Source organism: Rana temporaria, chromosome 2 (genome assembly GCF_905171775.1).
Source record: "Rana temporaria chromosome 2, aRanTem1.1, whole genome shotgun sequence".
Classification (NCBI taxonomy): Eukaryota; Metazoa; Chordata; class Amphibia; order Anura; family Ranidae; genus Rana; species Rana temporaria.
Window position 1 is genome coordinate 13,156,046 of NC_053490.1, and position 27,511 is coordinate 13,183,556.

The window sequence follows — 27,511 nt, forward strand, 5'->3', positions numbered from 1 at the left end:
CCGGCAACAGACATGCACAGGTCTGCACCAGGGAACACAAACCGACGTATTGTGCGTTGGACGTGTGTCTGGCTGGGCGTACGTTATGTTCACGGCGTACGCGGTGATCCGACGTAGCTTAGGCAGTTGTGCTGGCGTGGTTGTGAGCAGGCGCAGGGGGGTGCTGTGTATGCGTCCATGTCACGGCGCATGCGTAGTTCGTGATACGTACATGTCTGGTGCTCGGCCCATCAGTTGCATGGGGTCACTCCCACTTCCACCTACGCCTTCGAAACCTACGCCACTCTGGGCCAGCGTTGGGAGCACTGGCTTGCTGAATGCAATGTTTGCCTCTCCGTGCTACGTTGGCGTGGAGTACGGTGTGTGCTCTACGGCGGCGTAATGTGCGCCTTGCTCTCTGTAAATCTGGGCCATTATGTCCAATTTGCTTTTTTTCCTCCCTTTTTTTGTTTTGTTCCAATACACACAAAGCAAAACATGTGTTACTGCAATTACTTACTACAGATCAGCGTGGCACATGCAGATCGATGTCCCTACTCCCTGGCTCCTCCTCCTATTTGTGTACATGAAAACATCAGAGCTGAGGAGGAGGAGTCCACTTCAGTCAACTCTTAGGCCTCATTTCCACTGGCGTTTTTACAGCCACTGTTGTTAGGCTTTTTTACAGCTTAAAAACGCCTGTCCATGTTTATTTTGTAAAAAAAAAAAAAAAAAAAAATTTTTTTTTGTGAGCTGCAGCTTTAAAAATGCCGCGGTCGCGTTTTTGAGCGTTTATGCGCGTTTTTGAGCGTTTTTTAACGTCTGGCGTTTTTACAGCTCTACTCTGGAGCTTCAGAACGCCCTGGTCCCGCGTTTTTTTTACAGCTCAAAAACGTCTATGCCACTTGCAGCTCAAAAACGCCTATGTGGGAATGAAGCCATAGAATAACATGGACAGGCGTTTTTAAGCTGTAAAAAACGCTCAGAAACATGGCTGTAAAAACGCCAGTGGAAATGAAGCCTTAGTTAGTGTGACAGGCAACCATTGGGGAGAGATGCTGGTTGCCATACAGAGATGTAGTCATGGCTGTGGGACCTCAATTACCCTGTAACAGATGTGGGGCAGTTGTAACTGGTGCCCACACTAGCACATCCCTGCTGGGCAAGTTACTGGAGTATTCTGGCCCTGGGCTCCACGTTAGGATTCAGTATTGATTCGCTGGGATGCTGGTATTAAAGTGGAGGTTCACCCGAAAAGTAAATTTTTAACCTTAGATTCCTGGGGAATCCACCAGGGGAATCTGGTGTTTTTTTAAAATCGAAGCAGTACTTACCGTTTTAGAGAGCGATCTTCTCCGCCGCTTCCGGGTATGGGCTGCGGGACTAGGCGTTCCTATTTGATTGACAGGCTTCCGACAGGCTTCCGACGGTCGCATCTATCGCGTCACGATTTTCCGAAAGTAGCCGAACGTCGGTGCGCAGGCGCCGTATAGAGCCGCACCGACGTTCAGCTTCTTTCGGCTACTCGTGACGCGATAGATGCGACCGTCGAAAGCCTGTCAATCAAATAGGAACGCCCAGTCCCGAAGACCATACCCGGAAGCGGCGGAGAAGATCGCTCTCTAAAACGGTAAGTACGGCTTCGATTTAAAAAAAAACACCCGATTCCCCTAGACAAAATGAGCATCAATCTAATGTTAAAACCAAATCTTGAGATGGTCCCGGGATGATATGTATTTTTATGATCATGGTTTTAGATAATTGATCACATTTTTTCACTGCACTGCACTTTTTGGGGCCCAAACATTGAAGTACTCAGGTTTAAATGAATCCCATGGAAAGGAGGTGAATACCTAAATTGTATTCCAAGCAAGATGACACTGTCCCTTTCAGAATTGTAAGAAAATTGTGGCCCGTTACTTCTCACCATCATACAGTCTGTGAAATAAATGACGAAGTTGTGTCCCATGGCCTCTCACCACTTTTCATCTGTAGGGCCTCGTACACACGACCGAGAATCTCGTCGTTCTCAAGCGCGGTGACGTACAACACATACGACGGCACTATAAAGGGGAAAGTCGATTCCACTGGCGCCACCCTTGGGGCTGCTTTTGCTAATCTCATGTTATTGCGTATTAAGTAAAAGTTTGGTAAGAGACGATTCGCGCTTTTCAGTCTGTTACAGCGTGACGAATGTGCTATCTCCATTACGAACGCTACTTTTACCGAAGGTGCTTTCCCGTCTCATACTTTATTCTGAGCATGTGCGGGTTTCTAAGCATACACACGAACGTATTTCTAGTCGTAAACCAGCCTGACGAGAAACACGCCGAAGAAATTGAGACTCCCGACGAGAAAGAAGAGAGCATGTTCTCTTTTTTTCTCGTCGAGATCCATGACAGTTTTCTCGACGAAAAACATACACACAACAGTTTTTCTCGGCAAATATGCTCTGCCAGCATTTTTCTTCGTGGATTTTGCCGAGGAAAACGGTTTCGTGTACGAGGCCTCAGCCTCCTCTTGCTCTCTCTGGTATCATGAACCGGTGGTGTTGCCAGCGACATGAGATCCTGTATTGACAATCTCTCACAAAACCGTGACACCCCATTCATCCAACTTGCTGTGTCTCTCTAAAAGCTGTACCCTCTGTGCAGATACTGTTTTGTATTATTTTGGTGTTTTTCACATTAGGCTTGCAGCTCACTAAACTTATTTTTTTGGGATATTATTGATGTTAGGCTGACTGATCTGTAGTTCCCAGGTACCGTATTTATTGGGGTATACCACGCGCCGGCGTATAACGCGCACCCCAAACTTAGAAAGGTAGTTTAAGGAAAAATTTTTGTCCATCGGCGGCCTTGTCCGGCGTGCGTCTGCGGCCTTGCGCGGGGTCCGTCCAGCCTTGTGGGTGTCCGTCTGCGGCTTCCTTGCGTGGGGTCCGTCCAGGTGTCCATCTGCGGCTTTCTCGCGGGGTCTGTCCAGTCCATCCGCACCTTGCCCGGGGATGCAGCGGTGTTTGTTTTTGAATTAGGCGCCGACCCGAGAGGAGCCGGATTTCCTGTGTGTTCGGCTCCTCTCGGCTTGTCTCGGCTCCTCTCGCGTGGCTGCGGGCGGACTTGAGCCTAGCCGAGTGCGCAGTACACTCGGCTCGGCTCTAGGCTGCGGCGCTCGGCTCCTCACGGCTTGTCTCGGCTCCTCTCGCGTGGCTGCGGGCGGAGCCGAGCCTAGCCGAGTGTACTGCTCGAGTGGGCAGTACACTCAGCAGCATCGGCGTATATCGCGCACCCACGATTTCCCCCTGATTTTAAGGGGAAAAAAGTGCGCGGTATACGCCGATAAATACGGTATATATCTCAACCCCTTCTAGAATATAGGTACTAATCAGCTGGTATTATTTCAGTCAGCAAGCAGTTTGACTATAACTCATTTGCACACTCTGACCTTTGCTTACTGCACAGTACATCTCTCATTGATCCCTCGGCTCCAACTTAGTTTAAAAGTCCCTTCAACCTTCTGCCCAACTTCTCGCCCAACAGAGCTTCAACCTCCCCATTTAGAGCCAGTAACCGACCGCAAAGTTGGCCCAGTTCTCTCTGAACCCAAAACCCTCCATCCTTCACCAGTTTACCTCCCTATTCTCCTGATGCCTCTCTAGCGTGGCTTGTGGGTCAGGCAATATTTCTGACAATACTACCATAAAAATAATTTTCTTTACTAAAGCACTGAAGTCCCAGAAATTATTCTATTCCATTCTAACAGCAGGCAGGTGCAGGAGTTTATAAATCATATATCAACACTATATATAACCAGGGCTGGACTGGGACAAAAATTTGGCCCTGGACTTCATCCAGACAGGCCCATTTTGACATGTCTCGCCTATGGCGGCCGGACAACTCCCACACCCCCCCGGCCACCCAAGCCCCCTCTCCTCCTTCACTAGCCACTAGCCGTTCTACTTTATTATTTCACCCGGGGCAAAGAATCAGTTCAGTGCTCCCCCTTATGGGACAAGTTTAGGCAGAAGTGAGAAACTCCCAGGCCATAGCTGTCAAGTCAGCTGTCTGTCCCCTCCCCCATGCTCCTCTGTCGTCGTCCCTGCTCCTCTGGTCCTCCCCCTGATTCTCTGTTCCCCCCAGGTGAGCTTTGCGGGGAGGGAGAGACAGAGGAGCCGAGGGGGGCGGCGGTCTGCTGTCACTGAAGCCGGCCCACTGAGCCATCGGCCCAACGGGAAACTCCCTGTAGTCTCAATGGCCAGTCCATCCCTGTATATAACTTTCAACTCCAACACAAACACCTGTTGTCTTGGAGCTAAGGTCATCCTTTCCTGATGAATCAGTTTTTTCCCAGGTGACTTCAGAACTACGCTTAGGCCTGGATGGCCATTTTTCTCTCTGCAGCACTGGACAGCTATGGCGGGGTCCACTGTGGCTCCTGAGCATATGGTAGCTGTGGTTCTTCATTCACAGAACAGGAAACCCCCACATGGTTAGCTTGCCCCCAAAGGAGGTGCTAATTGATGGATGACAATGACCCTTCTGCCAATACCTCCGACACATCATGGCTAAATAAAGTGGTTTTACTTTGGGAAATGCTCCCCATAAAGCAGCATACAGAATGGCAATAACAATAATCAAAAACAGATGCAATTGTGTATGTACCAAAGTCCTGGGTTCCTTGAGGCCTAATGGTGACCTCCAGAGTTAGGGACAGCTAACATCCCTCTGTGTAGAGAGGGTTACAAGGAATGGCGGGTGTACTGCAAGATGAAATGGTGGGCGCCAGACACTTTTTGAATGCAAAGAGATTTATTGTCTTTTGAACAGAACTGTGGGAGAGAGGGTAAGGGCCAGGGCACCCTTAAGTAGATGCAATGATAATTGGCAAACTTCAAGACTTCTATAGGTAGACAGCTATACAGGTGAAGGCCTCCAGCTGGACAACACTTCTGTAAAGGTAGGACCGCTGTCTCCTATGGCAACAATCTTGTAGCAGTTACTAACGGTAGTAGTATTTAACTATTGGCAACTTAAACAGTTCTTCGCTTATTCCACAGTCACCCACTGTGGGCTTTCACTCAACGAACTCCCAGTCTTTCACGAGACTTCAGATCCAATGGCCACTGGATCCCCTGATCTCTTCCACTTCAAGCAGTCAGTATCTTCCTCAAGCACCACCCCGCTTCCCTGCTGGGTCCCTGGCTTGGCACTCACAGATACACTTCAAGCTTCACCCCCGCTGACACGCTAGGTCCCTGGCTTGGCACTCACTGATGCTTTGCAAGTGTCACCTTTGCTGTCCCACTGGGTCGCTCACTTGACACTTGCTAAAGTTTTCCCACTTCTTCACCGTCCCCAGCTGGTGAGAAGTCTGCTCTGGTACTGTCCTCAGTTTACTCACAGTGATCTCCGGTAACAGGGTACTTGTTCCCTTAATGGTGACATTATCTCCTTCTACCTTCGACCACAGCTGGTTCCCCAGCCCGCTGAACCACTACTCCTGGTTGGACTACAATCCCGCAGTCCCAATCCTACGCTGCATCTCCTGCTTCTGAATAGGCCCTCAGACAGCCTAGCAGCCAGATGTCCCCAGATAGACCTCAGGCTTACGGCCTAGCAGCCCAGGGCAGAATAACACACATCCACCCAGACAGCCGCCCAGGTGGTACAGATGCCTGATCACCTGATTCCACCCAAATAAATAGGTGATCCCAGCAGGCCAGGGGACCAAAGAAAATCCCTGCCCATTGGCTGAGACACCCATCCATTTATGTCTGAGCTTGCAAAGCCCCTGTCTTATCTAATGTCACCAGCATAGCGCCACCTAGTGACAGATGAGAAAGGGTGCAACGAGTCCAGATTTATAAAGGAGCCAACTGATCTAGCAATTGGCCAAGGCAACTATCGCTTGGCAACTAAATTTGATAACAACCCTGCCTAAACATCAGGGTGTTACATCTACAACACTACAAACAATGAGAGGACCTCTTAAATTGTCTTTGTGGCTGAACCCTGAATCTAGGTAAGTCATAATTAAAGGGGCAGTGGGGGAAGATAAAAGGTCCTTCAGTCTCTCAAAACCTTGCCCACTGTCCAGTGTACTATTAAACGTTATACATTAAAAAAGTATTTCTCTGTGAGACACCAACTTAGGATATTTCACTTGAATATATAAACATGATTATCCAATGATTGCAGCTAAACACGTTTCTCACAAAATTGTAATGAAATTGTGGCCGGTCACCATCATACAGTCTGTGAAATGAACGATGACGCTGTGGTCCATGGCCTCTCATCAGTTTTCATCTGTAATTAGGCCTCCTCCTGCTCTCTGGTGTCATGAACCAGTGGTGTTGCCCATAATGTGGGACCCTGTAGTGACGATCACTCACAAAACCGTGACACCCCATTCATCCAGCTTGCTGTGTCTCTCTTAAAGCTGTACCCTCTGCATATATGGCATCCCAGTTTCTTTCTTACACTGTAGCTAAGTGATGGGCATGATAGGCAGCTCTCCAACTCAACAGCCCAGTTGCTGGTCACCTCTCACATCCCATGTGAGAATGCCTGGAGTACAGGCTTCTCTTTCTTTTTTTTCCTGCTTTCTGTCCTATTGGAATCTGTGCAGTCCCAAGGACCATCCAGTACTTGGCTTGATAAGAGAACTACAGTATATCTCCCATAGTTCTAGGCTGCTCCCAGTTGTCGGTTTTCTCTCCCAGGCTGCACAGCAGCCAATCACATTGTCCTCTGCTGTCCCGAAGTGAGCAGGGCTTCCTTCTGTCTCACTGTGGCTGCATTACAGCCCTAGTCCCAACACAATGCCCTTCAACTAGCTCTCTGTCTCTCTAGGGCGAGGGAAGGCAACTAGTGTGTAGCCAAGTTCCGGGCCCCTTTTGGTCTAATGAGAACCTCCAGAGTCAAGGACAGCTGACACCCTTCTATGTAGAGTGGGTTACAAGGCATGGTGGGTGTAATGCAAGATAGATCAATGGGCACCAGACACTTCTTGAATGCAAAGAGATTTATTTTCTCTTGAGTGGGAAAGAGGGTTAGAGCCAGGACACCTTTAAGAAGTTGCAATGCCAATTGGCAGACTCTGAGACTTCTATTGGCAGACAGCCATGCAGGGAAAAGCATCCAGTTAGACACAAGGGCCGCGATTCAGATACATTGTCGTATCTTTGAGCGGGCGTAACGCATCTCCTATGCGCTACGCCGACGTAACATTGAGAGGCAAGTACTGTATTCAGAAAGCACTTGCTCCCAAAGTTACGTCGGCGTATCGTAAATGGGCCGGCGTAAGCCCGCGTAATTCAATGTAGCAAGGCAGTGGGCGTGTTGTATTATAATGAAGCGTGACCTCATGTAAATGCATGTCCGATCGAACGGCGCATACTCAGAATCACGTCTCAAATACTCCCAAAGATACGTCGGCTCAATGCTTTGTCGACGTGAACGTAACCTACGCCCAGCCCCATTCACGTACGACTTACACAAACGACGTAAAATACGACGCTGTTCCGACGTTTCCGTAACATGACTTACCCCTGCTTTATGAGGGGTAAACTTACGCCGGACCGACGCCTTACGTAAACGGCGTAGCTAAATACGACGGGCGCAAGTACGTTTCTGAATCGGCGTATCTAGGTCATTTGCATATTCGACACGTAAATCTACGGAAACACCCCTAGCGGCCAGCGTAAATATGCACCCAAGATATGACGGCGTAGGAGACTTACGTTGGTCATATCTTGGCCACATTCAGGCGTAACTGCCTTTCTAAATAAGTGCATAGATACGACGGCGCTCATTGGACTTACGACGGCGTATCTGGAGATACGCCGTCGTAAGTCCTTTCTGAATCTGGGCCCACATCTGTATGAGAACGATTGCTGTTTCCTATGGCAACAATCTTGTAACCGTTTCTAATGAAAGTTGTAAGGAATTCCTTTACTTCCACTAAAGTCTCTCCTTGTAGATCTTCACTCAACTGAGCTTCCACTAGACTTGCTGATCCACTGCCACCGGATCCCCTGAGCTCTTCCAATCTTCTCACTCAGTATCTTCCTCAAGCGTCACCCCCTGCTAGGTCCCTAGCTTAATACAGATACTCCTCAAACATCAGCCCGCTGGCCGGCTCCGTCCTTGTCTTGGCACACAAGACTGCTCTGCAAGCGCCACCTCTACGGGCTGGGTCCCTGGCTTGGCACTTGCTGAAGTTTCCCAATTCTTCACCATCCCAAGGTTTGTAAGAATACTGCTCCGGAACTTGCTTCAGCTACTCACAGTGGTCCCTGGTAACAAGGTGGATTGTCCCTCAGTGGCAACAGTTTCCCCTCTACCTCCGACCACGATAGGTTCTCTGGCCAGCAGAACTGTCACTTTTGGTTGGACTACAAGCTGCGGTCACAACCCTTTGCTGCTCTCTTGCTTCTGGATAGGCTCTCAGACAGCCTAGCAGTCAGATGTCCCTAGGATAGGCCTCAGGTTCTGGCCTAGCAGCTTGGACATCGCATGTCCACCCAGACAGCCATCCAGGTGGCTTAGAACCCCAATCACCGGACTCTACTGAAATTTATAGGCTCTCCCAGCAGGCTAAGAGATCTAAGAAAATCCCATTGACTGAGGTACCCCATATAATCCAAATCTGTCCTGGCAATACTATTTTCTTATCTAAAGCCATCAGGTACCCGACCACCTAGCAACAGAAGAGAGAGGTGCATTAATTTCAGAATTAGGGCGAAGTTAGTTGACCCCCCTAGCAACTGGTCAATACAACTATCTCTTGGCAAATAAATTTAAGAGCAACCCTGCCTAAACATCAGGGTGCTACATGTGTGTGGACGGTAAAGCATTAGAATAACAGCGTGTTCTGTGCAGAATCATTCAGGAACACAGTGGACCTGGGGCTACACTCATTTCTACCAAACACATATATAAAGTCTATAATTTGAATACTTTGGGAATAATTGGGTATATGAGAAGAGAGTGTTTAAGAATTATGAGGTTGTGGTTTTGGAGCACTGATATTTTTTCATAAAGTTTCATGTGTTTTTACTTAAGAACCACACAGAAGACAAATCACTCTGGAAAAATGCGATTTATGTTGTCAACAGTAGTCAGCAAAGACTTGGCCTTAAATTTTGAAGGATATTATGGATATAGAATGACGTGTTGGTTGTAAACTGTTCCCCTTATGTGGTATATGTAAACTGTTCACCATAACTATGCAGACTTAAGATCAGTACAATTTTTTATTCAAAATTTGTCTTTGCTTTTGATAATATTCCACCTTCCATACTTGTTTTCTCTTGGAGAAATCTTGTTAAATTAATCCGCACTACTTCATTACATTTCTGACACTAATTAGTCCATGAGCGGCAAGTGTAACAACTTTGGTCCACTGGGAGGACTTGGATGCAGTGATCGCAAAAGTTTAAATAATGAGTGAGCTGATAGCTTCATGAAACCTATAAAAACCCAACTGAATTCAAGAAAAAAGCAATGCGACGAGAGTCACACTAATATCCACAGGGCACCTGTCAATTCAAATTTTCACTTTACAGAGTTTAGATTGAATAGAACAATTTAAGAATTTTTCATTCTGCAAGACATAAATCCACGTTATGAGTTTATTTCTACAGAATGTCTCGGTAACTATTAGCAATTTTGTTCTGGTGGGACTTATTGAGATTGAATCATTTCGATATTTATGTGCACCTTTGGCTCTTGCATTATTTTCAATCACATTGTTTATGAGTTCTATGATTGTCTATATAACATGGACAGAGAAAAGCTTGCATGAACCTATGTACATCTTTATATGCATCTTGGTTATCAATGGCATGTTGGGGAACTTATCATATTATCCCAAGCTGATCATTGACTTGTTGTCTAGATGCTCCACCATCTCATTTACAGGATGTTTCTTTCAATCTTTCTGTATCCAGTTATATGTAGTTGGTGAATTGTTTTTATTTACGGTAATGGCATATGACCGATATCTGGCTGTAGGCCACCCTCTGAGATACCACAATCTGATGACCAACTTTACACCTCTAATAATATCACTTGCCATATATATTTTCATACTGGTGACAATAACTGTGGGTGTATTATTAACATTGAGACTAACTTTTTGTGAGGTAAATATCAACAACATCTATTGTGAGATTGCAGAACTGCAACGGCTTGCTTGTAACGATATAACAGTTAACATTATCTATGGACTCATTTTGACCTTTTCCACCATAATTGCCTGCTTGCTTGTAATTATATACTCTTACATAAGAACAATTGTCATCTGTCTGAAACTTTCTAGGGAATCCTCTCAGAAAGCTATACATACATTGTTGACTCACATATTGTCCTTCTCCATTTATATTGTCACATTATTGTTCATTAGTTTAAGGTCCAGGATAAATTGGGGTTCTGTATCAACTAATTTTCATGTTATCATAGCTTTGATTGGTAGCACCATAGTTAGTTCTGCAAACCCTCTGATCTACGGGATAAGGACTAAAGCTCTCAGAGAAAAAATTGTATGCAACCTGCAGAAAATGGTTGGAAAAACTAAATAAAAAAAAAAGTTTATATTGGTAAGGAGTCTTACCATTGTAGAGATAATTTATTTTTCTAAATACCTTTTTGCCTTTTTGGGATTCTGTAGGTAACAGAGAGCTGTAGTCCAGCCTGTTGGAGTGTGCCTGTTAGTGTTCTCTATGCATTGTGTATACTGCCTCGGTCACTTTCTGCTTTCTGCATATTAGGGAATCTTTTATCAATATGCCTATTAACAGGGTGTTAAAGTAATTGTTGCTATTGTTTGTCTATTCACATATGTCTGCTAACTAAGGTTTAACGTAGAAAAATGTAAAATAATGCATTTTGGTAAAAAAATATGAATGCAATCTATACACTGGGGGGAGAACCTCTGGGGGAATCTGGGATGGAAAAGGACCTGGGGGTCCTAGTAGATGATAGGCTCAGCAATGGCATGAAATGCCAAGTTGCTGCTAACAAAGCAAACAGAATATTGGCATTAAAAAGTGGATCAACTCCAGAGATAAAACAATAATTCTCCCACTCTACAAGACTCTGGTCCGGCCGCATCTAGAGTACGCCGTCCAGTTCTGGGCACCAGTCCTCAGGAAGGATGTACTGGAAATAGAGCGAGTACAAAGAAGGGCAGCAAAGCTAATAAAGGGTCTGGAGGATATTAGTTATGAGGAAAGGTTGCAAGCACTGAACTAATTCTCTCTGGAGAAGAGACACTTGAGAGGGTATATGGCAGTGGTCTCCAAACTGCGGCCTGAGGGCCGGATGTGGCCCTTTGCTTGCCTTTATACGGCCCTTGGAGCACTATCCCTCCCAATGATACGAGACACTATTCTGCCATCTGACACCGACAATGGAACACCATTTCTTCCACTAACACCACTAATGGGGCACTATTTCTCCCTATGATACCAGCAATGGGGCAATATTCCTCCCACTAATACCAAATGTTTACTCCCACTGATGCTAGGAAAGTTTTCACTCCCGCTGGCCAAAGTCCGGCCCTCCAAGAGTCTGAAGGACAATAAACCGGCCCTTTGTTTAGAATGTTTGGAGACCCCTGGTATATGGTTTCAATTTACAAATACCGTACTGTTGACCCCACAATAGGGATAAAACGTTTTCATGGAAGGGAGTTTAACAAGACATGTGGCCACTCATTAAAATGAGAAGAAAAGAGGTTTAACTTTAAACTAGTATTAAAACTGTTAGATAAGCACCTGAATGACCACAACATATAGGGATATGCAATGTAATACTGACATATTATCACACACATAGGTTGGACTTGATGGACTTGTGCCCTTTTTCAACCTCACCTACTATGCAACTATGTAACTTATATGTTTTTTGCAGATTTTATATAGAGTTCACTTTTCCTTCTGCGTTGACCCCCCGTAGGTATGGGTCAATTTATCTGCTATAGGTCTGTATTGTAGATATCATTATTTTACATAAGTGCCAATTATTCAAATATCAGCCAAATCTGACCAGCCTGTGTGATATTCCCTCGCACTTGCCTCTCAAGGGGGTCGCAACACCAGTCTTGCTTCTTCCTTTTTGGGCTTTCTGGTGGGAGCCTTATTCCATCTTCTTTATCTCTTTTTACAGGATTTACAGGTGACCATGAGGGCAATGAAAGGAGTTTGCATATGAATGGATTGTAATGTAATGATATCGTATATCTATGGACAACCTTTGTGATTTACCTTTATGTTTTGTATTTAGATATGTTAGTCTTGTCCCATTTATAGCTCCCGAGTCCCAACGAACTGGATGATATTCAGGAAACATGTCAAGCTTGTTAACAAGAATATTTGATCCTAAAAAGCGGTTTTCATTAAAAAGCTTTGAATATGTATTCTGTGGGTAAAAAAGTAAATGGGTCAGCAGGGAAGTATATCTCTTATATATGTGCTACTACTGCACTCTGCTTCCAAATTTCTTTATGTTAGAATGAGAGAGGGATCTCTAAAGCCTTGTACACACGATAGGTTAACCAGAGGACAACGGTCCTTCAGATCGTTGTCCTAGGTTAACCTATGAAGCTGACTGATGGTCCGTCGTGCGTACACACCATCAGTTAAAAAAACGATCGTGTCAGAACGAGGTGACGTAAAACACAACGACGTGCTGAAAAAAAATCGAAGTTCAATGCTTCCAAGCATGCGTCGACTTGATTCTGAGCATGCATGGGTTTTTAATCTATGGTTTTGCATACCAACGATCGGTTTTGACCTATCGGTTAGCAATCCATCAGTTAAATTTTAAAGCAAGTTGCCATTTTTTTAACCTACGGTTAAATAATCTATGGGGCCTACACGCGATCGGTTTGGACCGATGAAAACGGGCCTTCAGACCGTTGTCCTCTGGTTAACCTATCGTGTGTATGAGGCTTTAGAGAATAAGGATCTTGACTTATGGCATTAATGTTTTTTTACTTTCATATACTGGTCTTATCAATGATGCCTTAAGGGAAGCTAATTTGAAGATACTTACCCGTTGGTATTTAGTCCCAACACGACTGGCGAGAATGTATCCCTCCGTCTCTCCATTATGTTTTGAAGGGTGTAATCTGTTGGGAATAATTTACCATATCTGGTGGGTGTGTCCTAGGATTTATAGCTTTTGCAATGCTTTCTTTGCTCTGTTGCTTAGAGTCACAGGCATGTCCCTTCTTAATGTTCCAGTGGACTGTATACCTAATGGTATACAACGCTTGATCTTTATAATTTTGTCGAGCGCCAAAATGACTATAGCCAAATCATGGAAGCGGCCTTCTGTGTCTCTGAGTAAATAAGTGGATCATGCTATACGAAAACCTTGCAAGTGTCCTCCAAGATATTGCTAAGAAGTTTGAAAAGTCCTGGCGAAGTGAGAACATTGGACACGATATCAGCAAGTTTCTTTTGAAATGTAATGTATATTTTTAGGGCGGGAGTGGTAGTGTTTCTCTTTTTTTTTATACTTGGTCTGTTTCTTGCTTTGCTTTTTTTTTTTTTGCTCTTTTTCTTCTCTCTTCCTTTTTCCTCTAGCTTTCCTTTTCCCTTTTTTTGATGATCCTGGTGTTCTGAGTCGTGGATAATAATTTTGAGGGCCCTTAGCTAGAGGTCATGTACTGACTGTCCGCTACCTTTTATGTCGTTCATATTTTGTGATGTGTACTCTGTATTCTGTACCCATAATTATTGTCTCAGGTTATTGATGTTACATCAAATGTAATCTGTTAGTTTGGATCAGATCTCGGGGAGAGGTATTTCCCTCTCCTGTTTGGTTTATGTACTTTTGATGTATTATTACTGTTCTGAGGTTGTACACTTCTTATAAAACACAATAAATATATTGAAAATAAAAAATAGCAATGGGGACAGGACTTTGCTTTTTTAATGTCACTACCATGTTTTTTTTTCTGAATTGTGTATTTTCTTGTCGATAATAAACTTTTGCTATTAAATTTTATAGGCCCTCCAGACCCTATAATAAATGTGAACTGCTAAACATCCAGGGGTGTATCTACTACTTACAGCTTGTACATGCCCCATGGATAGGCAGAAAATATGCAGCATGTAATCGTGACTTGTCTATACCCATTCCCAAGCTGGTACTCACACACTCACGGCCCACTACTGTTCTGTCTCCAAGGCCTGTCCGACCTGTCAGCACATGGAACCTTTACAACCCCTTTAAACATTATAAATTATAAAGTAATTCTCTGGGAGACACCAACTTAGGACATTTTACTTGATGAAAACAATATATAAAAATGATTATCCAATGATTGCAGCTAAACACGTTTCTCACATCAAACAGAAATCAATATACAAAAAAGTACAGCGCAAATCCCATCTACTGTGCGATGGCAAAAAATCATATATCAACACTAGAAATAACTGATATTGGATAGATGGATGGGATTGCGTTGCACTTTTTGGGACCCAAAGCTCCTGCATTAAAGCGCTCAGGTTTAAATGAATCCCATAGAAAGGAGGTGAATACCTAAATTGTATTCCAAGCAAGGTGACACTGTTCCTTTCAAAATTGTAATGAAATTGTGGCCTATCACTTCTCAGCATCAAACAGTCTGTGAAATGAATGAAGACGTTGTGGTCCATGGCCTCTCATCACTTTTCATCTGTAATTAAGCCTCCTCCTGCTCTCTGGTGTCAGGAACCAGTGGTGTTACCCGCAACGTGGGACCCTGTAGTGACTATCGCTCCCAAAACCGTGATACCCCATTCATCTAGCTTGCTGTGTCTCTCTTAAAGCTGTACCCTCTGCAGTTATGCAGTTTCTTTCTTACATTGTAGCATGATGGGCATGATAGGCAGCTCTCCAACTCAACAGCCCAGTTGCTGGTCACCTCTCTTATCCCATGGAAGACTGCCTGGAGCACGGCCTTCTCTTTCTTTTTTCTCCTGCTTTCTGTCCTCTTGGAATCTGTGCAGTTCCAAGGACCATCCAGTCCTTGGCTTGATAGAGAACTACAGTACATCTCCAAAAGTTCTAGGCTGCTCTCATTTGTCTATTTTATATCCCAGGCTGCACAGCAGCCAATCACATTGTCCTCTGCTGTCGTGGAATAGTGAGCAGGGCATCCTTCTGTCCTACTGTGGCTTTTCAAGTAGTTGAGAAGCAGGGGGGGGGGGGGTTGGGTGTTGGCGGCTGTCCTCTATCCTCCGCCTCACACGCACGCACACATCGGCATATGTTGGTGTCCGCACAGGGGCCCCAGCAGGGAGGGCCCTTGCCGCATCGCTGCGTCCTCCTGCAGTCCGGTCGGCCGTGTACCATAACCGCGCGGTACAGGGGATTCAGTTTGCTGTTCCCGAGGCCGGACTGAGAGGAAGTGAACACTCCACTCAGTGTGTGCACTTCCTGTCAGTCCGGCCGGGAACAGGAACCTGATTCTCCTGTAACGCGCTGTAATGGTACACGGCCGACCGGACTGCAGGTGGACGCAGCGGTGCGGCAAGGGCCCTCCCTGCTGGGGCCCCTGGCCAGCTCGGGGGCCCGAGGCAATTGCTTGCTTTGCCTGTCGGGTTCCGACGGGCCTGGTCCCAACACAATGTCCTGCAACCAGCTCTCTGTCTCTCTAGGGAGAGGGAAAGCAACTAGTGTGTAGCCAAGTCCCGGGCCCCTTTTGGTCTTATGAGAACCTCCAGAGTTAGCCACAGCTGACATCCTTCTGTAGAGTGGGTTACAAGGCATGGTGGGTGTAATGCAAGATAGATCAATTGGCACCAGACACTTGAATGCAAAGAGATTTATTTTCTCTTGAACAGAAGTGTGGGAGAGAGGGTTAGGGCCAAGACACACTTAAGTAGTTGCGATGTCAATTAGCAGACTCTAAGGCCCCGTACACACGAGACGAGTTTCTCGGCAGAATTCAGCCAGAAACTCGATCGGAGCCGTATTCTGCCGAGAAACCCGGTCGTCTGTAAACTTTCCGCCGAGGAAACCGACGAGGATCTCGTCGGGCCAAAAAGAGAACATGTTCTCTATTTCCTCGTTAGTCAATGAGGAAACTTGGCTCGCCGAGATCCTCGGCGGCTTCACAAGGAACTCGACGAGCAAAACGATGTGTTTTGCCCGTCGAGTTTCTCGGACGTGTGTACGGGGCCTGAGACTTCTATTGGCAGACAGCCATGCAGGTAAAAGCATCCAGTAAGACACCACATCTGTATGAGAAGGATAGCTGTTTCCTATGGCAACAATCTTGTAACAGTTTAGAATGCAAGTTTAAAGGAATTCCTTTACTTCCACTAGTCTCTCCTTATAGATCTTCAGTCAAATGCTGATCCACTGCCACTGGAACCCCTGAGCTCTTCCAATCTTCTTACTCAGTATCTTCCTCAAGTGTCACCCCTGCATCCCTGCTGGGTCCCTAGCTTGGCACTCATATATACTCCTCAAGCGTCAGATTGCCTACTCGGTCCCTGTCTTGGCACACAAGATTGCTCTGCAAGCATCACCTCCACTGGCTGGGTCCCTGGCTTGGCACTTGCTGAAGATTCCCAATTCTTCACCATCCCCAGTTTGTAAGAATACTGCTCTGGTACTTGCTTAAGCTACTCATGGTGGTCCCTGGTAACAAGTAGTGATGGACGAACATCTGACGGGACGGTTCGTAAACGCTAACCGTGAACTCTCGCAAATGTCCGCAAACCGCAAGTTCGCGGTGGCCCCCATTGACTTTAATGGCAGGCGAATATTAAAAACCTACAGGTCATATTTGTAGCCACAAAGGGCCAGATTCACAAAAGAGATCCGCCCGTCGTAACTATGCGCCTGATTCATAGAATCAGGTTACGCATAGTTCTCACTAAGATCCGACAGGTGTAATTAACCTACACCGTTGGATCTTAGGCTGCAATTCTAGGCCGGCCGCTAGGTGGCGATTCCATTGCGGTCGGCGTAGAATATGCAAATGTCTAGTTACGCCGATTCACGAACGTACGCTTTACCAGTCGCTCTAAATTTACGTTGTTTCCATCGAGATACGCGGAGTAAAACTAAGGCTGCCCTCTAGGTGGTCTAGCCAATGTTAAGTATGGCCGTCGTTCCCGCGTCGAAATTTGAAAATTCACGTCGCTTGCGTAAGTCGTCCGTGAATGGCGCTGGATGCCATTTACGTCAACGTCGAAACCAATGACGTCCTTGCGACGTCATTTAGTGCAATGCACGTCGGGTAATTTTAGGGACGGAGCATGCGCAGTACGTTCGGCGCGGGAACACGACTAATTTAAATGGTGCCCGCCCCATTTGAATTAGGCGGGCTTGTGCCGGGCGGATTTACGCTACGCCGCCGCAAGTTTACAGGTAAGTGCTTTGTGAATTAAGCACTTACGCTGTAAACTTGCGGCGGTGTAACGTAAATGGGATACGTTACGCCGCCGCAGCGTAGGCAGATTCTATGTGAATCTGGCCCAAAATACTTACTAGCTGTGCACAAATAGTCCCACAATGTAGATCAAAAAACGGAAAAAAGGGAAAAGGGGGGGAGCACTCACATTTGCCACATCCGTAAATTTAGAAGACAAAAAAGGGGCAATTACTCAAAGAGATGGCAATTGATGGTCGGATTTTGACGGGAATATATAAAAAAGTATAAATTTTATTACAAAATTTGAAATTTAACAAAAAACAATAAAGATAGTAAAACCATATAAGATAGTAGTATAAATGGACAATATCCTCTGTACATCGCCTACGCGTTTCGCCGTTGGGCTTACTCAGGATGAGCAGAAGAGATTTGACAATGTAAAGATATATTTCATTATCTCAAAGCATTCCAAAAAGGTGTATAAAAGGGTAGTGTAGAGAGATCCAAGTGTAATCAGAAAATCTCCAAGATCCGAAAAAGGGATTCACTGTGCCTATGATATCAACCATAGGGGGGGGGGGGCACCACAGGTACACAGAAAAACGAGAACCAGATCTGAAAGATCCAGGCAAAGCCTTAATTCCGGGGCAGACCGATAAGGTATATCATAACCAACAGCAATATAAGTAGTCTTGGCCAGGTGTATGAAAATTATATCCAAATACTATTTATATTAGTAGCCAACCAAACTGACAATAAAGTCTGTGGAACAGCAAACACATGGATGCCTGAAAAACGCAGTGTGCCCCGGGGTAATAGCCTGTGTTTGTATTTGTATTCCGTGGCTGGTGGTACAATAGATATTCACCGGATACAGAAGTAAGTGCCGACCAGTACAGGCCCAAAAAATTAGCCCATAGGCGTTCACCTGAATTTGAATTAAACATGGTCTACTGGTCACATTTGTTGAATTCCTCGGAGATCCATGCCTCATTCATTTTTATAACTGTGAGGTAGTCAACACTGTTGTGAGCTAGGCGAGTGCGCTTATCGGTCACGACCCCCCCTGCTGCGCTGAACGTCCTTTCGGACAGGACACTGGACAAAGGGCAAGCCAACAGTTCCATTGCAAATTGTGCAAGCTCTGGCCAGAGGTCAAGCCTGCCCACCCAGTAGTCCAGGGGTTCATCACTTCTCAGTGCGTCCACATCGGCCGTTAACCCGATGTAGTCGGACTTCTGTTTGTCTAGGCGTTCCCTGATGCTGGATCCGGAGGACAGCTGTTCATGGGCCGGCTGAAAGAATGATCTCATATCAATAGTGACCAACACATCTTCAAACCGCCCTCTTCTTGCAGGCGCTGTTGGATTGGTACCCAAAACTGTTTCTCTGTGAGTGGAAATTCCTCTGCCAACGCACGCAAAAGCAGAATGCAGCATTTCTCAAAGCAAGGCCTGGAAGTGCTGCATTCTGATAGCCCTCCGTGATGGTGGTAACATTTCTGCCATTTTTTGTTTGTACCGGGGGTCCAAGTACGTTGCCAGCCAGTACTGGTCCTTGCCCTTTATGCTTTTTATACGGGGGTCCCTCTTAAAACACTGGAGCATGAAGGCCCCCATTTGCACTAAACTGGCCTGGCTCCTGCTCATCATTCAGGATAATGTCGTCCTCGTTCTCCTCCCCCCATCCACGGACAACACCAGGGATCCCAGAAAGGTTTAAAGCATGCTCTTCTTGCTCCTCCTCCTCCGCCCCGGCACCATCCTCCTCTGACTCCTCTTCAGACTCCCGTTGTTGACTTGTCTCAGGTGGAGTAGCCCCCCTGGGAATTCATCCAGCATTGCGACTTCCTCATCTTCCTGCTCCTGCTCCACGACGGCTTGATCAATGACATGCTCCAGAAAGAAGGCATAAGGTACGATGTCACTGATGGCGCCCTGGCTGCGACTGACCAGTTTGGTGACCTCATCAAATAGATGCAGAAGTCTGCATGAATCGCGCATGAGCAGCCACTGGCACAGTGAAAAAAAAACAAGCTCCCCAGAACCTGTCCTGCCGCAGAGATCGTACAGGTAGTCGTTAACTGCACATTTCTGCTGGAGCAGCCTATCAAGCATATACAATGTTGAGTTCCATCGCGTCGGGCAGTCACAAATAAGACGTCTGACGGGCAGGTTGTGTCGCCGCTGAATGTCAGCAAGGCGAGCCATGGCCGTGTAAGATCTTCTGAAATGGGCCGAGATTTTCCTGGCCTGCCGCATGACGTCCTGGACCCCAGGGTATTTGGCAACAAATCACTGCATGACCAAGTTCAGGACGTGTGCCATGCATGGCACGTGTGTAATTTTGCCCTGTTTCAGCTTGCTCAGCAGATTGGCACCGTTGTCGCACACCACTTTACCAACTGTCAAATTGAGCGGTGTTAGCCACTAATCTGCCTGTGAACGCAAAGCTGAAAGGAGTGCAGGACCAGTGTGGCTCTTGTCTTCCAGGCACAACAGACGCAGCACAGCATGGCAACGTCTCACCTGGCATGTCGAATAGGTTCTGGGGATCTTGGGCGGCGCAGCGGAAGAGACGTTAGCATCGGAAAATGAGGAGTCAGCCGAGGAGGAGAGGGAGGATGGAGTAGGAGGAGGAGAAGAAGAAGAGGCAGGCCTGCATGCAATCCGTGGTGTTAAAACCAAATCTACATGGGTGCCACGGGTTACATGCTTGATGGCCGTCAGAAGGTTCACCCAGTGGGCAGTAAAAGTTATATACCTTCCCTGCCTGTGTTTGCTAGACCACGTGTCTGTGGTCAGACGTATCTTGGCACCGACACTGTGTGCCAGAGATACATTCACTTGCCGCTGAACATGGCCATATAGCTCTGGGATGCCCTTCTGTGAAAAATATTTCCTTCCTGGGACCTTCCATTGTGGTGTTCCAATGGCCACAAATTTTCGGAAGGCCTCCGAGTCCACCAGTTTTTGTCGGGCTATCAGTTCCATCAAGCCAGTCAACCGCTGGGCAAGAGGGTTATCCAGCGTCATCGTATTTTTACGATCAAACATTTGGGCCACGGAAGCCTGCCTTTTTGCAGAAAAACGTGAGGATGGCATGATGGAAGGTGGAGTGGAGGACAATTGTGAGCATAGAGGAGAAAGGGAAGGAGAAGAGGCTGGACGGTGAGAGCCTGAAGTGTGGCTTTGTGGGTTCTGATGGTGTTGCTCCCACTGGGCTCGGTGATGGGAGGCCAGGTGCCTTCTTAAGGCGGTCGTCCCTAGGTGAGTGTTGGGCTTACCGCGACTTATGCGTTGACTGCAAAGGCTGCAGATGGCAACACTATTGTCTGCAGCAGACACATTAAAAAAAGCCCACACTGCAGAGCCATGGGCCGGCGTCCTTGGACTGCCAGATGAATGAATGAATGAATGAAAAATTTATATAGCGCGGCACATGCGAACTGAATCGCTTCTGGGCGCTAGTTGTTTGTGTCTCATGCCCTCAGAAAAGCAGGGTTTTGATCTGCCTTCTGAAAGACAGGTGGTTTTGCTCCAACCGAATGCTGGTTGGTAAAGCATTCCAAAGCCTGGGGCCCTGGAAAGCAAACCTTCTTTCTCCTTTGGACTTGTATTTGGTTTTAGGAACCTTGACCAGATTTTGGTCGGTGGATCGCAGAATGCGGTTGCAATTGTGCGTTTTGATCTTGTCGCATAGATATCTAGGAGCCTTCCCATGGATGCACTTATGTGTCAGGCAGAGTGCTTTGAATGCAATTCTGTCTTTCACTGGCAACCAGTGAAGGGATCTCAGCGAAGGTGAGATTGATTCCCAAGATTTTTTCCCAGTCACAAGTCTAGCGGCCGTATTCTGTACGACTTGAAGACGAGCGATTTGGTACTTGGGGAGCCCGAGGTAAAGGGCATTTGCATAGTCCAGTCTGGAATTCACGATTGTTCCCACCACGACTGCTATGTCTTCTTTGGGAATAAATGGAATAAGTCTGCGTAGTAGGCGCATCAAATGGTGCGTCCCGCTGACTACTGACCCTATTTGTGCGTCCATTGTCATGAAGGTGTCAAACGTGACTCCTAGACTTTTGACTTTGGAGCTAGGGGAGATGGTCTGACCCAGGATGGGCGAAGGTGTCCAGTTTGTTGTTGGTTGTCTCTTCCGACTGGCATTGAACATAAAGAGTTCTGTTTTAGCGCTATTGAGTTTGAGATAACTCTTAGTCATCCAGTTTTCTATTGAAGAGAGACATTTCTCTAATCTGAGATGATGATCCTTTTTTTGGCAGATGCGAAAATACAACTGCGTGTCGTCTGCATAAGAGTGATAGAGTAGTTCTTGGCTACTGATAATATCAAAGAGAGGACGAAGATAGATATTAAACAGCACCGGTGATAGGGGGGATCCTTGGGGGACCCCACATGGCACCGTGCGTTTTTCTGACGTGAAAGATCCCAGTTTCACTGTTTGTGAACGGTTTCCGAGAAAAGAGGAGAACCATGGTAAGGCATCTTCTGAGACTCCGGCGACTTCTGTTAGTCGTCTCAGTAGCAATTTATGGTCTACTGTGTCAAAGGCTGCGCTTAGGTCCAGCAGAACCAGGAGACACGATTCTCCTTCGTCTGCGGCCTCGAGCGCATCATCCCATATTTTCAGTAAGGCCGTTTCTGTCCCGTGTCCGGGACGGAACCCGGATTGAAATGGATCGAGTAGGTTGTGGGTATCCAGATGCTGTTGCAGCTGATTTACCACCACTTTCTCCATTATCTTGGACAGAGCATTTAGACCTGTTATGGGACGGCGGTGAGTTGGGTCCATAGGATCCAAATTAGGTTTTTTCAAGATCGGCAGGATTGTGCCCTCTTTCAGCAGGGAAGGCACTATGCCTTCCTTAAATGACTGATTTATAAGCTGTGTGATCGGAGGCGCCAGGATGTCGGCACATTCCTTCAGTAGCTTGGTGGGAATGATGTCATTGGGTGCTGTGCTGTTGCGCAGCGCACCAATGAATTTTTTTGTGGTATCAATGGAGATGGGTTCCAAAGTGAACTTAGTTGATTGTAGAGACGTTCCGTCGGTGTTTTGATTGAAGAGGGGACTGAGTGGAGTATTGTTTTGCCGAATACTTACCCGAATTTTTTCAATTTTGTTGATGAAGAAATCCGATAGTTCATTGCAGAACTCTTGGGTGTCTGAAGTGGGGACTTCAAGACATCCCGGATTCATGGTCTGGGTGACCATCCTGAAGAGTTCACGTGGGCGATTCATTGCGCTGTTAATCACCGTGGAAAAGTGAAGTTTTTTGGCTTTGAAAATTTCCTTGTGATATCGTGTAGTTACTGCTTTGTAGAAGTTGAGGCGGTCTTCTGAAGGACTTCTAATCCAGGCGGCTTCCGCCCTTCTGCGCTCTTGCTTCAATAGCGACAGCTGGTTATTGAACCAGCTGGACTTTTTTGCCCGGCTGCGGACTTTGCGCTTTGGTGCTGCTAAGTCGGCTGACTGTAACAGAGCTGCATTTATGGCATCCAATGTATCTGAGGCTGCTAGCTGAGGAGGAATAGCCCCAATTCGGTTTCCCAGGGTAGATCTGAAGAGTTCCGAGTGGAGCTTCCTCTGAGATCTAGCCCAGTGTATTGTCACCGGCTTGGGTACTTTCATGACTAGTGGAATTCTGGGAATTATGAAGCTAATTGCATGGTGGTCTGTCCATGGCAAAGGTTCAATACCCAGAATGTTTATTTTCAGATTTTGTCTGAAAATTAGGTCGAGAGTGTGACCTGAAGCATGCGTGGGTCCGCATATAAGTTGCTGAAGTCCTAACCCTTCCAGGTGGTCGATGCAGGCCTCCGCGATGGGATCCTGTGAGGAGTTGGCCCACAAATTGAAATCCCCGAGCAGCAAAAGATGATTGCTGTTAAGGGAGAAAGTGGATATGAACTCCGTTAATGCTGAAATCAAATGCGATTTGGGCCCAGGGGGCCTATAGCAGAGGAGAATGTGAACGGTCTCCTGAGAGTGAGCTTGAAGTTGAAGCGTAAGGGTTTCCATAAAAGGTAGAGGATTTTGAAGGACCGGTTTAGCGATTGCAATATGAGACTTATGAATCACCGCCAGGCCTCCTCCTCTTTGCCCTATTCTATTTTCCGTTAGGATACGATAATTTGCTGGTACCAGTTCTCCGAGAATGGTGTTGCAATCGTCTGACAGCCAACTTTCTGTAATGAAGAGGCAGTCTAGATCGTTTTGTAGTAAGAAATCATGGATTTCTGATCGGTGTTTAACTGCTGATCTAGTGTTAAGCAACGCACATGATATGTGCTTGAGCTGTGTTGAATGGTTGAAATTTTTGATGATCGATCGTCGATCGATTCTCAAAAGTTGATCTAATTTTAAGGCTTTTTTGGTGACGGCAGGTAATATTGTTGCGAATTGTCTCAGACCCCAAATGGTTTCCGCAGAGTATCGCAATTTAACCATTGTTGCCAGTCACCGTGGGCGGGGGTGCGGGTGTTCGGTGAGAGAGGATTCGCAGAATCCTCGCTCTCATCAATCCTTGGTCCAGAGGAAGGCAAAAAAAGCCCTGGGCAAGCTGGCCAATGTGCTGCGGCAGGGAAAAAAAATTCCTTCCTGATCCCTAAAGGCGATCGGCTCACGCCCTGGATCAAAGACTGCTGAACTTAATGAGGGGAAAAAAGGGGGGGGGGATGCTGGGTGTCACTGTTGCTGGGGTGCACCAAGATGGCCGCCAGGCAAAGACACAGGACCCAGGCTGGGGGGGCAACCAGGTTGGTAAGAAAATGAATCCACCGATCTGGTTGCTAAGCAGGGGGGTGGAGGTGACCTCTGGGGGTGCAGGGGCTATAATCAGAAAGACCTGCACTATTGGTGGCAGGCGCAGGGAGAAAACGGTCGGAGCGCCGGTAGGCCGCGGCTGAAGCCGCGGACTTTCCTGAGGCGCGGCGGCCGCGGAAAGTGGCAGGCTGGCGCGGGCGTGTAAAAAAACGCCGAAAAGCGCCGAAAATACACCCAGGTGGGGTGTTTAGGGGCCACCACAATCGTGGGTGGCCGTGCGAGTGGGGATGCCGAGCCCAAGAGGGGAATAGAGAGCCGCAGTGAGGGGTCTGAGTGACGGCTGCCCTGAGAAGGACGGCCGTCAGTGGTTCCCCACGATGGTAGGCCCTGAGAGGCAGGGTCTTACCTGCGGCGAATGAAGGAGTCCACGAGGAGAGAAGAGAGCTGGATTCCTGGTTCCTAGTAGTTCCTAGTAGCTGTTCCCTGTGCAGGACAGGTAATGGTAGTCTGCCTAGAAGCTGACTGCCAGGTCTGGGTGGGAGCAGGCTCGTAACGGAAGGTCCGAAGCACCCTACTCCACCTCTGACACTGACTGACTGACTGACAGTCAGATGTGACCGTACATGGTTAATGGCTCGCTCCTGATACATTAGGAGTCTGGAGCCTGTGCAATGTAAGTTCGGCCTGCTTCTCCTCCCTATCTGCTGGTCCATCCCTCCCTCTGAACTCACCTCCTCTTCCTCTCTTGTGGGCACCCACGTGACGTCTGTAGACACATCATCGACGTCACCTTCCCCATCACGAACAATAGAGATCTCGGAGTAGGCAGCAACAGGGGGGCACCAACCTCCTTGGGCTGATCTGGGTACTGTCGTCAGACTGCTGAGTGACGGCTGTTGCTACCTCCTCTTCCTGATCCAATGCCAAGAATGTCTGCGCATCGGAAATGTTTGATGGATCGGAAAATAATTCCTGTGACTCAAGCGGAGGGTATATGGTGGTGGTGAGCCACTCAACCAAGTCTGATGCGTCCTTTGACGTAATTGAATAAACATTGTGCCACTTTCAACTTTGGCTCCGGCCTGGTGCTCCTGCCCTACCCCTACCACCCCTGCGGAAGGGCCTGCCTCTTCCTCTGCCTGACATTTTTTAAATGACCCTGTGACAAAAGTCTCTAGAGAAGCGCAGTATATGTGGAAGAAGGTATATAACACCCCGCTTCAATCTGCCGTTTTGGGGGGCCACTGGTTTATCGCACCAGTTATGAATGGTATTTTTCAGGAAATATAGTCAATGGCCCGGATTCACAGACACTGGCGCATATTTATGCCGCCGTAGCGTATCTCCTTTACGCTACGGTGACGCAGCGCAGAGAGGCAGCACTGCATTCACAAAGCACTTCCTCCCAAATCTGCACTGGGTTTCTCAGGCGTAAGTCGGCGTAAGTGGAAGTGGGCGTGAGCCATGCTAATGAGGCGTGACCTCATGCAAATGATGGGCCGAGCGCCAGACAGATACGTATCGCCAACTGCGCATGCGCCGTCCCGTGGGCGCATCTCAGTGCGCATGCTCACAATCACGTCGCAACTACTGCCTAAGATACGTCGGATCACTGCCTACGGCGTGAACGTAACCTACGCCTAGTCATATTCACGTCCTACGTAAACTACGTAATATACGTCGGCTTGTGTTCCCTGGTGCAGCCCTTTGCATGGATGCTGCTGAGTTACACCTCCTTTATGGGGTATAACTGTACGCTGGACGTATGACTTTACGCGCACTGCGTCGGACAGACGTACGTTCGTGAATCGGCGTATCTCCCTCATTTGCATATGTGAATAGAAAATCAATTGGAGCGCTAAATACGTCCAGCGTAAATATGTGCCCACTCTACACCGGCGTAGGCAAGTTACGTCGGTGGAATGAAGCCTGTTTTTAGGCGTATCTTAGTTTTGTGGGCACGGCGCACAGATGCGACGCCGCATATTTGCACTTACGCGGCGTATCTCGAGATACGTCGGCGCAAGTGCTTTGTGGATCCGGGCCAATGTGTGTAGCAGAGGTAATGCAGCGAAAGAGGCAAAAATTCTGCAGTACCCAAATACACCACCAGTCACAATGCTGCACAATACAAATCTACTATAATATGCTTTCAATATTCAAAAGTATATTATAAGTGTATTACACCCCTATATACTGCACACCAAACAATAGTACACCTATACCAGTCCTTGAAAGGACTTTTGTGGACCTGTTAGCTAACGATTCGTGTCACTACAGTCTGTCCCTGCTCTGCACACAGCAATCTGTCCCTACACTGACAAAAAGTATATGGCCCTGATTCACAGACATCGGCGCATATTTATGCCGCCGTAGCGTATCTCTTTTACGCTATGTGGTGTGTGTACTGCCTACATCCTCTGCAGTGTGCACCTAAAGCTATGTGGTGTGTGTACTGCCTGTGTCCTCTGCAGTGTGCACCTAAAGCTATGTGGTGTGTGTACTGCCTGTGTCCTCTGCAGTGTGCACCTAAAGCTACGTGGTATGTACTGCCTGTGTCCTCTGCAGTGTGCACCTAAAGCTACGTGGTGTGTGTACTGCCTGTGTCCTCTGCAGTGCGCACCTATAGCTATGTGGTGTGTGTACTGCCTGTGTCCTCTGCAGTGTGCACCTAAAGCTACATGGTGTGTGTACTGCCTGTGTCCTCTGCAGTGTGCACCAATAGCTATGTGGTGTGTGTACTGCCTGTGTCCTCTGCAGTGTGCACCTAAAGCTATGTAGTGTGTACTGTCTATGTCCTCTGCAGTGTGCACCTAAAGCTATGTGGTGTGTGTACTGCCTGTGTCCTCTGCAGTGTGCACTTAAAGCTACATGGTGTGTACTGCCTGTGTCCTCTGCAATGTGCACCTATAGCTATGTGGTGTGTGTACTGCCTGTGTCCTCTGCAGTGTGCACCTAAAGCTATGTGGAGTGTGTACTGCCTGTGTCCTCTGCAGTGTGCACCTAAAGCTACCTGGTGTGTGTACTGCCTGTGTCCTCTGCAGTGTGCACCTAAAGCTACATGGTGTGTGTACTACCTGTGTCCTCTGCAGTGTGCACCTAAAGCTACGTGGTGTGTGTACTGCCTGTGTCCTCTGCAGTGTGCACCTAAAGCTACATGGTGTGTGTACTGCCTGTGTCCTCTGCACATTGTGCACCTAACATAAAGCTGGTGTTTCTGATATTTACTCCTAGAAGCAGGGATCTGCTCATATTAATACTACAGGCAGGGTATATTGCCGCAAGTACTTTCACATGGTGTACTGTCTGTGTCCTCTGCAGGCCATTAGTATGTCTGGAAGGACAACAAGGAGAGGAAGAGAGT